The 18,269-nt window shown below is 40.9% G+C and overlaps 1 pseudogene; it reads left to right on the top strand.

The window, feature by feature from the left end:
- Positions 1-240: 240 nt before the first annotated feature.
- Positions 241-952, top strand: LOC147443998 (uncharacterized; annotated as a pseudogene).
- Positions 953-18,269: the final 17,317 nt, after the last annotated feature.

The following is an 18,269-nucleotide window of genomic DNA, read 5'->3' as shown; positions in this document are numbered from 1 at the left end:
ATAGAATTAGAATAAAATACGTAGTTCTTTATTTATTTCATTGTACCTTTTAGGGGATGCCTTGCAGTTGATACAAATTTGTTAGGACGCATGGGACTAACTACAAACACTAGAAGACAAGTGCAATTGGCACTACAAGCAATTAAATGTTAGTTAAGTGTCTTATCATGTCGGGAGGTTGACCGTGTGGGTCTTTTAATTCCTAAGAACTAGTATGGGGGTGACGATGCACCAAGCTACATGCACAATGAGATAGCATGCAGCGGGCCGAGCGTCCTAGTTGAGGGTGTTTTGGACGCTCGCGATGAGGCAGCGCACTTCATCGTCATCAATGCCAAGAGTGGTCTCGAGCACCTCCTCGGGGAGAGGCGGGGTTGGAGGCGAAGAGGGCAACGACGAGTTGGGAGGCACCAGGGTTTTGGCTATTGAGGGCGGCGATGGCAAGAGCAGGCTTGGACTGGAAGTGGATGAGGCCTCGGGGAAATACAAAGAGATCGCCAGCATAGATGGTTTGGTAGAAGAATTGGTTGGCGGTTGGTTGGGTGGAGGTGGCGACGAAGCCCGCAAGCAGCGTGCCTTGGATGAGGAAGAGGATTTCAGTAGCACGGGGGTGCACGTGCGGCGGGTTGATACCGCGGGGCTTGTAGTCGATGCGGGCAATGGAAAGGCCTTGCGTGTTGAGGGCGCCGAAGTTGGCGGCGCTGACGAGGTTGACAGCGGAGCCGAGGTTTCCGGTGAAGTTGGTGGCGTTGCGGAGCAGTTGGGAAGCGAAGTCGGAGGATTGCACGGCAGCGGCAGGCTTGCAGGGCGGGCCGTTGATGTTGAGGATGAGCTGGAGCTGCTGCAGCTCATCGGGGCTAAGGGCCACGCAGAATTCTTGCAAAGGGTCCTCGTCAGCAGCGCGGACAGTTGAAGGCAGGGGTGCGGCCAACCCCAGCAGCAGTATCGCTAGCTGCAGGCCAGCACAAGCTGCTTGGGCGACATACTGTTAAGAGGAGTAGCTCCGGTGATGCGTAAGTATCCGGGAGAGCTGGGCGTGCCACGTCTGCTGCGCCTCGACGTCGTCAACATTTGATTTTTTAAACCACTTAAACCGCCAAATTACCTCCGGTTTCAAATTATCGCTTCAAATGTCGCAACACGCTTCTAAATAGTCCCTAACTGAAGGAAAGCTTGGCATTGTTTTGGCTATAAACGGTATGGGCTGGTTCTAATTAGTCCCTAACTGAAGGAAAGCTTGGCATTGTTTTGGCTATAAACTGTATGTGTCATGCGTAGCTGCACCTTTTATTTTGAGAATGGGATTCAAATCCATGCATTACTTTACTTGCACAACACCCGCGACAAGAGTGACAACGTCAACAAATTATCCCATGGCTTTCGTCCACTGATCAAGTTGACACATTTACAAGGGGCAAGCCTTATTAAGAGATAGACAAGGAGAGAGGTGCTACTGAGTAACCTGGCAAGATAAGGGCCATCATTATTAGCACTCGGGTCATCTCAATGATTGAGTAGTATCACTACCAAAAATGCCCGTGCTTGTTTACCTCATATCAATAATAAATGTAAGCCAACATTTATCGGGGCAAACTATGACGTGGTGACCTTGATGTCTCAACACTCTATTGGAAGTCAAACACAATCTCTTCTACTACATGAGCATCACTTAGAAGCATGCTAAAACTTCTTTGCTCCAAGGGTCTTAATCATAAAGGCATCCGTAGTTACGTACCTCAGGTCAGTGCCAAACCCTATCTCTAATAAAGTGGTAGGTGCTTCACCCATGGAGGGAACACTTGATTTTGTGGGTAGTTGTATGCTACTAAGATTGGACTCAAGTTAGATGACAGCTAGTCTCCCGACCTACATACCCAACTCTTGATGTAGCATATGTAACCAAGCTTCATCATATTACGCCAATACAACATCCTTGTACTCTTGAAGTAGCATATGTAACTAAGCTGCATCATTTTACGCCAATAGAATTCCCTTGTACTCTTGAAGTAGCGTATGTAACCATGCTACATCATGTGATGCCAATAAAACACCCTTGTACGCAGCCTACTATGTATTCAATAAAGGAATCATGCGTTGCTCCTTCCTGCTCCATGTGAAGGAATAATTATCACTCCAGAGTGAACTTGAAAAATCTATTGGCCTTTCAATTAAAGCATAGACCCTAGGCTATGCATAAATCTACTCACCTATAATACTACATTGTGAACAATATCTTGCCTCATAATGCATACAAAAATGAGTCAACCATAGCCTATTAATAGAGAATGATATTAGTGTAGTCTTCAACATCATGAAGACTAAGGTTCATACCTATCTCCAAAGGCATATCAATTAATAGCTTTGCAATCTTCACAAGGCTAGACCTACACAGTAATATCTCAATGTACTTTGTGTGACACAATTTGTTACCATATTGTGGTAGCATTAACCACATACACTACCAATTGAGTCCTCATTCCTAGAGGGCCTAAGTTGCAACTCAATACTAGACTCACTCTCCAATCCATATAAGTCTTGTCGTGACAATATCAAGTAATGAGGGAGAGATGAAGCTCCCAAAATCTTCCTGTACATGCGAGCACACTACAACACGTCGCGCAAAAATCGGTGCAGGTACCGACAAGATAAAGTTAGCCTTAAAACCAAAAACCGTTAAAATAGGCCTCGGGAGAGACGAGGATTTTGTAACGTCGGTATGACCATTGGTATACGAAACGTCCAAAAAATCTTCGTAATGATCGTCGAAATGAACTTTGAAATAAGCATTAGTATTTCTATAGCATATTCCGACGCTGATTTAGAAGTCGGTACGGATGCTCATACCGTATTCTGTACCGACGACCAAACCTGCAATTTTTTTTTGGGCAGAGAGGGTTGGGAACTAATACTGCATGTATTGCAGCAAAAGAAAACAGCCCTCTCTGCCCAAAGGAAGAGTACACAAGCAACTGCACTCCACCTACAAGTTGACGCTAAAGTGCGAGTGAATGGCAATTAGCAAAATTGTAAGAATAACATGACCACAAAATCAAAATCTTAATCATGGCATAACGGCATAAAAATTTTATAACCATAATTAAAACATGAGTCAAAAACTGTAAAACCATAAACATAATTTGTTTTCCATACCATAACCATTACCATAATCTGCTTGTCATACCATAACCATAACGTCCATACTATCATTGCACAACCATAACCATAACCGTAACCATCATATGATTGCTATACCATCATAGCAAAACCATGACCATCACATGATTGCCATATCATCATTGCACAACCATAACCATCATTGCACAATCATAACCATAACCATAACCATAACCATAACCATAACCATAACCATAACCATAACCATAACCATAACCATAACCGTAACCATAACCATAACCATCACATGGTTGCCATACCATCATAGCAAAACCATAACCTTAAGTTGACTGTCAAACCTTAACCATAACATCTGTGCCATACCATAAATATAAGCACTAAAAAACTCTACATATGCAAACAATCACTGAGTAAGAAGACCCTCATGGTAATTCCTCCCAGTCGACGTCCTCTCCCTCCTCCTGCAGAGCTGGGTCAAAAAGGCCACAAGTCCATGCTTGTATCCATACTTCTCCTCTCAGCGTGTCGAAAGGTGCTTCACGACAACTTCTTGCAAAAAATGGTTTAATCATTAGATAAATATTCAAATAACATATATATTATCAACAATTTAAAGCATACGTATAATACTTACAAACTCATGTCAAAGCATATCGTAGCCTCCACTCCCAAGATGTGACGCTACAACAGACTCCAAACGTGATGTGGCTGCATCTCTTTGCTACTGCTGAAATCTCTCAGGATTGTCTTGTGTATCTCGTGCAATCCCCGCCCACTCCTCTGCTTCCAACCATGCCGGCTTGGGACTGCTGTCATTGTACCTGTCTCTCGTCTTTGACTGACAGTGTGACATTGTGGACTTTGCCACGCTCAAAATCTAGGAGTTCGAGACTGAATCGTACCCCTCTGCCGGCTTGTACTCTCTCTGAATGGCCTTGACGATGTAATTCTTTCTTTCAAGATCGAGGTTATCCCAAACCTCCATCAGTGAGTGACCAAACTGAATTGTAGAGAGCTGTTGAATCCTCTATCGCATGGCCTTTCCGATCCTATCTGCCACAATAGCCCCATCCCTGCTCTTGTACACCTTGCTAGGATCATTCTCGTGTGATCCCCAAGGTGTACGTGGTGTGCCGATTGGTGAACTATCTACTGAAGAGAGTGGTGGATGCTCTCTCAGTGGTGTGGACACATCGATAGAACCGCTACCACAACAACCACCACCTCCAGAATGCGCCTACCTCGTGTCGAGGATGAACCACCTGTCCGTGTAGGGGGAACACGAGTCCTAGGCTTAGGGGGCACACTAGACTGAGGTGTGGGGTTGCTCTATGTAGGGACCACACTAGTCCCCAGCATAGGGTCGGTCGTAGTAGGTCTAGAGGGACCTGCTACCCAAAGATGCTGTGCCATCACGATCTGCTCTGGTGTGAACTGAGACAAAAACGAGCCAATCATCTCGGGTGACATGCCGGCCGGAGTAACAGGAAAACTAAAACTAGGAGAGTATGGCTCATCGTCATCGGCCATGGATAATCATACACATACAGCATCCATAAAATATGTTAGTTTACAAAATAAATGCATAATCAATACAAATAACAAATCAACAAAACTGCTACACAAATGACAACATCTAAAGTGTATTGTAGACTAATAAAAAGATTTTTACAAAAGAGTTCCTAGCAAAATTCATTGGTTAATCTCTCATCCTCTATGAGATCTGATGCACCAAAGATGTATATCTCAATCTGTACTTCTGCATCTTTGTCATCGAACTCTACTTCTTTGTCGCTCTCCGCATTAGCTTCAGTATTTGACACCTCATCTCTAGGTTCAGACAATTACTCACTGCTGACATCCACCTCAAAATCTAAATTTAAAGTTGGAGTCGATTTTGTTCTTTGTTCATGAATCACCTCTTTGACCTCAAAGTCCAATCCTTCACACACTTTCTTGCTACGTGGAGCAACTTGAACGACATAGAGTCACCAGGGTTCAGACAAATCATTCTCATCATTTTCTATCCATAGTGGATCGTGTATGAATACAACTTGTTCACAATGCTGCGGAAGTACGAATGTATCCCGCACTTCTGTCCACACCCGCCTAGAGTTCACTTGAATCAATCCACTCTTGTCTTTATGCATAGTTGCATTAGGGCCGCTGGTAATAACTTTGAACCACTTGACTCAAAGATAAACATATCAAACTTTCTAAAGTTAATCTTCAAGATGTCTTGGATGTAGCCAAAGTATTCAAGCATGCTAGTCTCTGTATTCTCATCCCTGGCACTACTCCTACTTTCTTGGACGAAGCTTGCCCTAACACCATTGTCGAAAGTGACCCTTTGTTCGTCGATCCGTTGCACTCTGAAGTGCTTCCCATGCAACCACAAAGCTCCATATTTGTGATACTGCAGTCACAAAATTGAAACAGAATAAACGCTATTAAAGCAAAGTAACCTTCATGTGGAGCTTGAAAAGGAAGTTGTGAAATCTACATGCCAATCGCAACCCCTGATATCTCCTCGTCCTCTTCAGTAACCAACACTCCATTCCTCTTTGCCTCTGAGAGTGTCAAATCTAACCACCGCCCAATTGGAAAGTCAAGCAATTTTTGAAGATGATCTGGAAAATGAAGGTTTCTAGTGGCACGGTTGCGCTTGAATTGAAGGCGATCTGTCAAGAGTTGTTGCTTTTCCCCTTCGTGCCTCTCTAGCCACTTTTGCATGATGTCTGAGTTGAGAAGGAAAAATCTCATAACCTTTTCTTGCATTATGATGTCCATCTTCCTAATGAAACCTTCTCCCTGCGGCTTGTCCCCTATGACCTTGACATTGACCTCAATAGTCCACATTCGGGGCATCTCTGGATCAAGTTAGAACAAAAGTTCATTGATGAGGACAAGAGACTCTTGTACAAGCCATCCTTCGGCCATGCTACCCTCGGGGGGAGCACTTTGAGAAACCAACCCCTTTAAACTCTTCATAAATATCTCCAAGAAGAACAGCCACTTGCTATGGACCACCCCAACAACTGCAACTTCATCGACCACATGCACAAGTACATGCATTTGGATGGTAAGAATGTTTGTTGGAAAGTACTTCTCCACCATGCTCACTACTTCAATAGCATTTAAGCATGCTGCATCAATGTTGTCTTCTCTTACCTCTTTTGAACTGATCCAGTGTACAAACTCACTGGTTTTGTAGATTGTTCTTCTAATGTCATGTGTCAAACAACCCTTTATGGCAATTGGTAAGATGAACTGTAAAAATTTGTGCCAGTCGTGGGACTTAAGACCACTGAGATTGTCATCTCTTGTAAAAGCCGTTTTCAAACATCGCATGCACCCTGTGGGAGTCTTGAATGAAGATATAGTCTTCTTCACTTGTTGCTCTTTTGTGTGACTACCTTTTGGTATAGAAAACTTTCCATTGGGTTTAAGTCCGAGGCCACATCTCTGGCATTCAACCCACAGCCTGCAAGTCATCTCTTTGGGCCTTGCTCTCCCTTTTTCTAGTGATGGTTTTCCATATGATCTCCCCCACATTCTTGAAGATGTGCATTGGGTTGAGCAAATGATTAATCAGTAGGTCACTCCAGTACGGGAGTTCATGAAAAATAGAAAGTCGTTTCATTGTTGATGGCATCCAATCTCCCCTCTCTAGCCACACGTTTTTCCAATCGCTCGCTTTTAGTGGATGCATGTCATGTTTGCATATGTTTGGTCCACGTAGCTCATGTCCTTCAGGCAAAAATCTACCATGCTCCTCGTAAATTATCTTGCTCAAATGCTCAGAGCAGCAGAAGCCAAGTAGAGGACCACATTTTGGACATGCATGATTGCCCAAGTAACTCAAGCGTGAAACATCACAAAATTAAAATATAAAAGCGTTGGCATAGCCATGAATCACATGTGTGTGAGGGTTTTAAAGGCACTAAACTGAGCACTCACTGAAGCCTGGCCAATTGTGCATGGTCCACATGAGAATGCCTTGCACATGTACATTCCATCGTCGGATTGGTTGGGACATATCAACCACATCGATTCCTGTCCACAAGATTTGAAGCTCTTCTATAAGTGTTGCTAGATAGACGTCCATGTTCTGCTTTGTACTTTCCTGGGATGATCAATGACAACAACAAATGGACCTTCTTGATAGAGAGCCATGGTGGAAGATTATAACTAACCAGACAAAATAGGCCACGTGCTCCATGATGAACTCTGTAATCTGAATGGGTTTACTCCGTCCATTGTCAAAAAAGTGGATAGATCGAGGCTCGTTCTTAAATGTAGGCCAACTTTCCTCTATGTGCTTCCATGCATGAGAGTCAGCAGAAATCCGCATCACATCATCTATCGATCTAGTATTCGAGTGCCATGTCATCAAAGAGGCTATGGACTTGCATTTGAACATGCTCTTTATTCTTGGAATGTTAGGAAAGTGCCGAAGGACCTTTGCAGGGATAAATTTTCCTTGTGTGTCCTCCCTATACCTATTTGATCGACAATTACAACACTGTTCCAAGTTTGCATACTCATTGCCAAAAAGTATACAATCATTAAAACATGCATATATTTTTTGATAATCCAAGCCCAAATTATTAAGATGCTTTTTAGTGGCTAGACGGGCAGGGGCATGTGATTCCCTTCTGGCAAGATTTGCTCATTGAGCAACCTGTCGTTACATGAACAAGTCAGCCCTTTGATCACTTTATATGAACTGTAATTTGCACTTTACCATGCTTAAGATAAAATGTGTGTACATGAGAAGCTCCGTGACTGAGGCATCAGACCAACCGTAGGCAGACTGCAAATTAAGCATTTCCAACTTGGTATGAAGAATTGAGATTTTTGCACCAGTGTAGAGCGATATGCGTGCAAGACTTTGTATCATCTCGCCCTTTTCATTGTTGCTATCATGCCGTTGATATGAACAAGATGGCTGAGTCCACAATACTGTGTTCAATATTTTCGCCTTCTCTGTTGGAATCCATGTCAAAGAACGCATCCAACATCTGCTCCATCTCTACTTCTTGAAATGCCGCATTAGGTATTAGTTCGGAGGACTCAGTCGATGGGTGGTCGTTTGAAAATCCTCTTCTCTGGGATGAAGTTGGAGCAATATCTACTTGCAGATTTGACCTTCAATCTCTAGACCATGAGATTGATAATGCAAGTCTTGTAGTTGCTCTATCGGAAAGAGACCGTGATTGTGTATATGTTGGTCGTAGATTTTCTGTTTTTGAAAGATCTAATGCTTCCAATACGCACAAGGACACGCCATCCTATCGTCCATACTTTATCTATCAATGATGCAACAAATAATTAAAACACTCTAGTTGTTATAACTACACACTACTAAGTACATGACAACCTCACATTCTCTAACCAGGCCCGATCCCCGCACACCTCGGTCTAGAGGTGCACAAAGATTAGAACCACATGGTAATAATCTCATCTTTGTTGGTCAATGACTATATATTAAAGTTCTTGAAGTCTATGTGCACTTTTGAAGTCCCATTGCGTTTTTTCAACTATTTGCTACTAGCTCTAATAACCTCACATTCTCTAGCCAAGCCCGATTCCCGCACATGTCGGTCTAGAGGTGCACGGAGATTAGGACACAAGGTAATAATCTCGTCTTTATTGGTCAATGACTATATATTAAGGTTCTTGAAGTCTGTGTGCCCTTTTGAAGTCCAATTGCGTGTTTTCTACTATTAATTTGTTGCTAGCTCTAACCTAGCCTATAATCTCACCTAACCTAACCTAGCCTAAGATTAAAAAAAACACAATGGTGAGGTGTTTAGCAAAAAGGCAAGCCATACAGCTTGCCCACAATGCATATGTGATGTCAGCAAGCTGTATGGCTTGCCAATTTGGCAAACGGCTCACCATTGTGTTGTTTTTACGGTTGCCAAGTGATTTTATGGCCTGAAAACAGCTTGCAGAAATATAGACAACACAATGGAGATCTTTTTGGAAAAATGGAAATCCATAGAGCTTGCCCACAATGCATATGCATTGTGGGCAAGCTTTATGGCTTTCCGTATTGCCAAACGGATCGCCATTGTGTTGTTTTTAGGGACACGAGGCAATTTTAGCGCTTGAAAATCGCTCGCAAACATATAGACAACACAACGGCCATTCGTTGGCAATATGGCAAGCCATAGAGCTTTCCCACAATGCATATGCATTGTGGGCAAGCTCAATGGCTTTCCGTTTTTCCAAACGGATCTCCATTGTGTTGTTTTTAGGGCCGCGAGGCAATTTTAAAGTTTGAAAATTGCTCACAGACATATAGAAAACACAATGGCTAGCCTTTTGGCAATAGGGAAAACCAAAGAGCTTGCACACAATGCATATGCATTGTGGGAAAACTCTATGGCTTGTCGTATTTCCAAACAGCTTGCCATTGTGTTATTTTTAGGGCTGCTTAGCTATTTTAGGGCTTGAAAACCACTTGTGGACATAAAAACAACACAATGGCAAGTTGTTGTCAATACAAAAATCCATAGAGCTTTCCATCAATGCATATGCCTTGTGGGTAAGCTTTATGGCTTGCCGTATTGCCAAATGGATGGCCATTGTGTTGTTTTTAGGAACACAAGGTAATTTTAGCGCTTGAAAATCTCTCGCAAACATATAGACAACACCATGGCGAGCCATTTGGAAATATGAAAAGCCATAAAGCTTTCCCACAATGCATATGAATTGTAAGCAAGATCTATGGCTTGTTGTACTGCCAAAAGGCTTGCCATTGTGTTGTTTTTAGGACCGCTTAGCTATTTTAGGATTTGAAAACCGCTTGCAGACATATAGAAAACACAATAGCGAGCTGTTTGGCAATACGTCAAGCCATAGAGCTTTCCCACAATGCATATGCATCCCGGGAAAGCTCTATGGATTTCCATATTGCAAAACGGCTCGCCATGATGTTAATTTCAGGGCCGCTTAGCTATTTTAGGACTTGAAAACCGCTCGCGGACATATAAACAACACAATGGTGAGCTGTTGGCAATATGGAAAGCCATAGAGCTTGCCCACAATGCATATGTGTTGTGGGTAAGCTTTATGGCTTGCCGTATTGATGAACAGATCGCCATTGTGTTGTTTTCAATATGCGCTATGGGTAAGCTCTATGGCTTGCCGTATTGTCGAACGTAGCTTAACCTAACCTAACCTAACGTAGCTCAACCTAACCTAACCTAACATAATTTAATGTAGCTTAACCTAGCGTAGGTTAACTTAACCTAACCTAACGTATAAGATAACCTAACTTAGTGTAGCTTAACCTAACCTAACCTAATATAACTTAACCCAACGTAGTTTAACTTAATCTAACCTAACCTAATTAATGTAACCTAGCCTAACCTAACCTAATAACGTAGCTTAACTTAACGTAACCTAACGTATAAGATAACCTAACCTAACCTAACCTAACGTAGCTTAACTTAACGTAACCTAACGTATAAGATAACCTAACCTAACCTAATTCAACTTAACTTATACCTAAACTTAACCTAAAACATAAACCCCATCAATTGCATAACCTAAACTAACTAATTTAACTTAACTTATACCTAAACTTAACCTAAAACATAAACCCCATCAATTGCATAATTTCAAAAACGACATAATTCTAAACAAAATTTCTTCAAAACAAAATTTTTTCATAAACCAAACAAAAGAATTTCATAATTTAAAGTTAAACCCTAAATCCTACATCTACAAGTACATGAAAACAATCTCACCTTAGTGTTATGCGTTAACCCACGAGCAAGATTAGCACTTATAACAGCTTGTTTTGCACCAGATCTGTGAGAGATGGATAAGAAGAGAGCCTGAGAAAACGCACAAGAACATGAGAAAGGTGCAAGAAAGCCCGCGTTTTTGTTTTTTGCAGGTGCTATCGGTACAGAAGGTGGTTTAGGTGTCAAAAATGCTGTCGGCTTAAGGGTCGGAAAGTCCATGCGCGCTGAGTCGGACCAAGTGTCGAAACACGCATCGAAAATTTGAAAATAATTTTTTTTTAAAACTTAAGCTCCTTCCATACATTACACACAATATCGACGCCCACCTGTGATGACGGTAATGTGGCACCAGAATTTAAGTGACCTCTTGTAGTGGCACTCTCAATCACTTCATTGACGCAATCTCTTATCTTCAAATTTTGATATAAGGGAATAGAGATAGGCTTACAATCAATAATGTTAAAAATTGAGAACATATTTGACGATATTGGTGTATACCACCTTTGTAATAGCCTTATGCCCTCTACCATGCATATGATATTAATGCATAAAGACCATATATATGTGTGTATATATATATATATATGTATGTGTGTGTGTATATATATATATATGTGTGTGTGTGTGTGTGTGTGTGTGTGTGTGTGTGTATAGCTCACCCAAACGACATGCGGGCCAAGTGGTGTCGGAGGCAACTAGTATAGTGAAGCGAGGCCTGGGCATGGTAGTTGCACCTTTCATTTTGAGAATGCGGGATCCAAATCCAAGCATCATTTACTTGCACAACACCCCCATGGATTTCGTCCATTGATCAAGTTGATACATTTAGAGGGGCAAGCCTTATAAAGAGATAGACATGCAAGACAAGGGCCATAATTATTAGCACTCGGGTCATCTCAATGAGTAGTATCACTACCAAAAATGCTCGTGCATTCTTACCTCATATCAATAATAAATGAAAGCCAACATTTATCAGGTCAACTATGATGTGGTGACCTTGATGTCTCAACACTCTATTGGAAGCCAAATACCATCTCTTCTACTACATGAGCATCACTCAAAAGCATGCTAAAACTTTTCCATAGCTACGTACCTCAGGTCAATGCCAAACCCTATCTCTATTCAAGTGGTAGGTGCTTCACCCATGGAGGGAACACTGGATTTTGTGCTAGTAATTGTATGCTAGTAAGATTGGACTCAAGTTAGATGACAGCTAGTCTCCCGACCTACATACCCAACTCTTGATGTAGCATATGTAACCAAGCTGCATCATATTATGCCAATACAACATCCTTCTACTCTTGAAGTAGCATATGTAACCAAGTTGAATCATTTTATGCCATTACAGCACCCTTGTACTCTTGAAGTAGCATATGTAACCGTGCTACATCATGTGTTGTCAATACAACACCCTTGTACTCATCCTACTATGTGTTCAATAAAGGAATCATGCATTGCACCTTGGTGCTCCATGTGATGGAATAATTATCACTCCAATGTGAACTTGAAAATCTACTGGCCTTTCAAAGAATAGACTCTAGGCTATGCATAAATCTACTCACCTATAATACTACATTGTGAACAATATCTTGCCTCATAACGCATACAAAAATGAGGCAACCTATAGCCTATTAATAGAGAATGATACTAGTGTAGTCTTCGACATCATGAAGACTAAGCTTCATACCTGTCTCCAAAGGCATATCAATTAATAGCTTGGCAATTTTTACAAGGCTAAACCTACACAGTAATATCTTAATGTACTTTGCGTGACATGATTTGTTACCATATTGTGGTAGCATTAACCACATACAATACCAATTGATCAATCCACATTCCTAGAGGGCCTAAGTTGCAACTCAATGCTAGACTCACTCTCCAATCCATATAAGTCTTGTTGTGACAATATCAAGTTGATCAATCCACATTCCTAAAGGGCCTAAGTTGCAACTCAATGCTAGACTCACTCTCCAATCCATATAAGTCTTGTTGTGACAATATCAAGTAGATGAAGGAGAGATGAAGCTCCCAAAATATTCATGTACATGCGAGCACTCGCAAAAACTCCATCAACACAATCTCTTATCTTCAAATTTTGATATAAGGGAATAGAAATAGGCTTACAATCAATTATGTTAAAATTTGACGGTATTGGTGTATACCACCTTTGTAATAGCCTTATGCCCTCTACCATGCATATGATATTAATGCATAAAGACACCATATATATATATAGCTCACCCAAACCTTCCATGAAAAATTACTACTTTTTTTAATAGGATCTACTTCAAACTCACTACCCTTAAGAACCGAACCATCCCAAAGGGATGCAAACAATCACAACATCTATCTCGTTTTTTAGCACATATACAAAAATTGGTTTGCACCAATATTTAAGGGAATCAAACTTAAGGCATAGAGAGGGTAGAAGCTAGAGACAGAGAGAGAGAGAGAGAGAGAGAGAGAGAGAGAGAGAGAGAGAGAGAGAGAGAGAGAGAGAGAGAGAGAGAGAGAGAGAGAGAGAGAGAGAGAGAGAGAGAGAGAGAACAAACAGACTCCATGTAGGAGTTGTTGTGGATGCGATCTCATTCCTCACAAACTATTCATAAAATCAAGATCCATGTTGGGCATAGCTCTTCTCTTTCCCATAACTACCTAAAGGTTGTCTTCAAAAGATGCACACCCTTTGCAACCTACATGCCAGTGCTCCAATGTTGGTAGAGGCTACCAACTCCCTTGCAGTCATTGTCAATTGTTTTGTCATCTTGTCAAGCAACTCATCCAGCATGGTCTACAACCCATATTTTTCAATAGACTCCCACATTCTATAACTTCAACTTACAACGTATATGTTGGTTTCTAGTCTGACTTTAGCAACTTCAACTGATAAGCTATGATCCACAACTACAACTATCACACCATTGTAATGTACCCACAAAATGAAAAATATCTTGGAAATAGATGAGAGCATATAATTTGCAGATTGCATTTAATGATTCAAAGATGTCTTTGTATTGGATGATTGTTAGTATCATCATTTGAAGAACTAATCAATAAGAAAACTTATTTTATTGTTGGGATCACTTTAGATAGGTTCTTACTCATGACCCACATGGTTGAGACCAACATCACCATTGTGGTAAGGTACCTTCAACATGGGCAAGGGGCAACAGTCGTGAAGGTTGTTGAGATCTTCAACAACAATTATATAGTGAGAAAAAATTGAAGTGGGAAAAAATGTTGTTTTAAGTGAAATGCAGTACTACATCAACTTTGGAGGCTTACCATGACCAAAGGGTGAAAATTTTTCAAAGCTAATCATCTTTCCCGTAAGTAAAGGTGTTTAAAATCTAAGCTCAAGGAAGTATTTTCCAAAACTATTTGTTCTATTACGATATTGGAAGTTTTTTCAAAACCATGAAAGGAAAATTTTATGTCCTATTAGGTTACCAACCTAGTGCTCAAATAAAAAGACCCTCCAGCACTTGAAGAGAAGCATAAGACTACCTCCAGCACTAGGGGAGAAGCATGCAAGAGGGAAGCACATATTCCCTAGGATGCTCACTCTATGCCATATGTATAACTGGTGAATCATATTTTGATAAGCACAAGAAACCCGATGCACAAAAGCCATGTCTTTGCATCTTTGATTTATTATTAAAAAATGAAAACTTCTCTCCTTCACACATCAACTAACTCCAATTTCCAATTGTGTCGCATCGTCATAGGGGTTCAGAGAAAGATTTTAGGGAGAGATGTTATGAAGACTTGAGGAAATTATATGACATGAGGGAAGATATACACCACTACTTTGTTTTTTGAATAGACACCATATGCACACTAAAATAGCTAAAGGTGAAGCAGTTTTATATAACGGAGAATTGTGAGGGGAAAAAGCTAGAAGGGCATGCAGTATAGACCTAGAGAAAGGTAAAAGATATTGATTCTAAAAATCAAATGATCAAGTGTCTTCTGATTCACACCAACTTTCAAGGAGAAATGGGCATCTATATTACACAATTCTTAGTTGTGAGTGTGTGTGTGTGTCTGCACACGTGCACTTGCAAGGCCTAGGCTTAGTCTTGCGACATGTCCTTGTTTCTCTTTCACAATCATTATACTGCTACCTAGAAAATTTTGTAAGATGAGACAACAAGAGATAAAAAGAAAACAAAAAAGGCCCCTATTATATTTTCTCCTTCTATTGCTCTCTATGTATATGTGTTTACTTTTTGTATGCATACCTTTGGTGCTTCGGTGCTAACGCATTCAAGTGCTAGATTATCATTGGTTCTAGATCTCCATATGCTCTAGTGGTATTTGTGGAATCAAGAAAATTATGTTAAATACATGTTGATAGGGATTAGGGTGGATAATAATAGAGCTTAACTAGAAGCAAAAAATTAATCAAAAGAATTGTTGTAAAAGAGGTAGCATATTATTGCATTATAGTTTTGTGTGCAAATCGTGCTCTTTTGTAGAGATAGAGAAAGTACAATAGTTGGCACATATGCCCAACACACAAAAATGGCACATTCTTATCACTCAACCTCTTAGGTTTGACTTAAATTTTCAGATAACATTCCACATGGCACATATCAAATAAGTTATACATAAATAGCTCACACATAAGCACATGACATGGCGAGGTACTTCATAAAAAATGCAACCAAGCCCACATTCATGATCCCAACAATTCCCTCTTTTGGGGGTTGTTTCACAAAGATCACTCACACAATCCTCTCAAAACACATAGAGGGTGAGGTACACACAAGTATCCCCTATTACAAAGGGTGTAAACAACAATCACAAGCCTCTCCTCAAACATAAGCAAGAGGGGGGACTCACAATCCTCCCCTACACATAAAAAGGGTGGTCACAAATTCGGTGCTTTAGACAAAAATGTACAATACTAAGTTTGTTGTTGAATTTGAGGAATCTTGTCTCTTTCACACAAATATACAACTTGTTGTTGTTGTGTATTTCCATGTTGTTACTGTGATTCATTTTTAGTTCTTGGTTGTTCTGCATTGTTCACTCCATGTTCTTCATTTTATTGTTTTGTTGTTGATATTTGTCATTGCCTTATCACAAGTGGCATATCACAAGTGGTCGATGTTTTCATATTCCTCACCAAAGGACCATTAAAGTTAAATTCAAAGTGCGCTACTAAATCAGTAAGGGCCTTAAGGACCCATCACTTAGCATGTCTAATGACCATGTCCACTGGCCGTGTCAAATCTCATTGAAAGTGCATAATGTCAAGATAGATCCATAGTGAGCAAAGTAAAACCAATTTTTTCATGTAAATCAACATAGTTTTCATACATTGTGTAACAGGACTTGATTTTGAGGTGTTTTAGCAATAAATTTTGTTTTTCTAGGAAGTTTTGGTCGTTTTAAAGTTAGTCCACTGTGTGGATTGTTTTCGTCCAATAAAATTTTTTGATCCAGAAGGCATTTTCTGGAGCATTTTTGAAGGTGTTAACGTGGGATTTTGAAAAAGTGATGTATGAAGCGATCGAAGCCTGTGTTATAAGGAACAACTTTGGTTCTCTAGGTCTTTAGAGATTTTGATGTTTTGATGCTCGTTGAGGGCCAAAGATTAAGGAAAAAGTGGGATTTGCTGTTTTTGCATCGTTTTTGTAGAAAATGCTATTTTGCAGGTTGATTTTCAGCAAATCAGAGCAGGCTATGGAAATTTTCCATCACATAGCCGTCGAAGAGCACAACGAGGGCAACAAGATTGTGTGAGACGGACTTGGGTTGTTTCAGCTCCGTTTGAGAGTTATGTTGAGTTGAAGACAACTGAAAAAGTTTTAAAAAAAATCTAACCTTTACGGATCGCTTCGCGATCACGTTCTTACCTTATTTTCGCAGGTATACTTGGCGGGCAAGTCGAGTCGACCAAACGCCAAAAATAGAAAAGCGGCTATTTTGGGAGGTCACATGCTTTTGGAGGAAAATCAGAATAGAAAGACGGGTGGTGCGTTTTGGGGATCATTGACCAATCTCCTCTTCTGCGAGTGCGAGTGCGAGTGCGAGTCCGAGTGCGAGTGAGACGCTGCATGCAAGCGGATTGAAGCTCGGGGATGGTCGGGAGGTTCGAGCTCCGTACAACAGAGTGCGCCCATATATTTTATTGCTCCTCTGTTGTATCAAACTCTATCAATACAAAGATCTTTTTCTCTATCTTTTGTTGTGTAGCTCTATTATTCTGTTCCTATGACATCTGGTATCAGAGCAAGCGGTTGATTCTGGACATGGACGGATACGAGAAGAAGATAAAGGATTAAGAAGATCTGATTCAGCGACCATGAGAAGATCTGGAAATTTCAATTCGGGAGCGTGCTGAGGCTCTGCGGGGCAAGGAAGCACGAGACCCTGATATCTATGGGGAACTTAATGGCGGACAGGAAGACGGAAAGCATGCTATTCCACCAGTAAACAATAATCAACGTGTCGGTGCTGGGGCACCTGGCAGTGGTGATGGTCGTGATGATGGAAACGGTGATGGTGGGAATGGTGGTGATGGACGTCGAGGTCTTCAACACGAAAGAGAATGGGATGATGGCGAAGCGGAAACTAATTAAAGGAGACGGGATGAAGAAGATGCAGATGAAGATTCTGAAAGGGTAGCTCTGCAGCAAGTCTTCAAGAAGGCAAAGATTAACGAGTTTAATGGCATCGAGAAAACTGGCGAAGATCTCGAAGCATAGATTGAAGAGTTAGAAGATTATTTTGCATTGAAGAAGTTCTCTAAAGAAGAAAAAGCAAAGGTTGCAGTTGTTCATCTTCGACAAACCGCAAAGCTTTGGTGGAAAGCATACCTTAAACAGCGAACAAAGGTTACTCCAATCACTTGGGAGGAATTTAAAACGCAAGCGGATAAAAGGTATTGTTCTCCACACTATGAAATGGATAAAAAGATGGAGTTTACAAGTTTCAACAGCAACCTGAGGACGAGCCAAGTCTTACTGTACATGAATATAAGGAGAAGTTTATGAGACTTCACAAGTACGCACCTGAAGTAGAAGGAGAGGCGTTAACAAACAAATTTATCGAAGGACTGCGTAAAGATCTGTATTATCAAGTCAAGGGTGCGGGGGCTACCGATTTTCTGGATGCTATTGCGAAGGCCGAAAATTATGAGAAGAAGGTGAAGTATGAGAGCCACAACCCTACTCCAAGCAGAACTATATCTACTGGGCATAGAACGCAGAATAGGCCTTTTTAGACAAACACTGAATTTCCCCAAAGGAATTTTACAAATAATCAGAGAAGACAACCTAATAAGTTTTCAAATCAGAATCAGAATTTCAATCGAAATCAGAATGTTGTAAACAACCGCAATCAAAATTTGGGTCAGAA

The sequence above is a fragment of the Adiantum capillus-veneris genome, chromosome 13 (genome assembly GCF_014529385.1).
Source record: "Adiantum capillus-veneris isolate H3 chromosome 13, ASM1452938v2, whole genome shotgun sequence".
In the NCBI taxonomy this organism is placed as follows: Eukaryota; Viridiplantae; Streptophyta; class Polypodiopsida; order Polypodiales; family Pteridaceae; genus Adiantum; species Adiantum capillus-veneris.
This window is presented reverse-complemented; position numbering and strand designations above follow the sequence as displayed.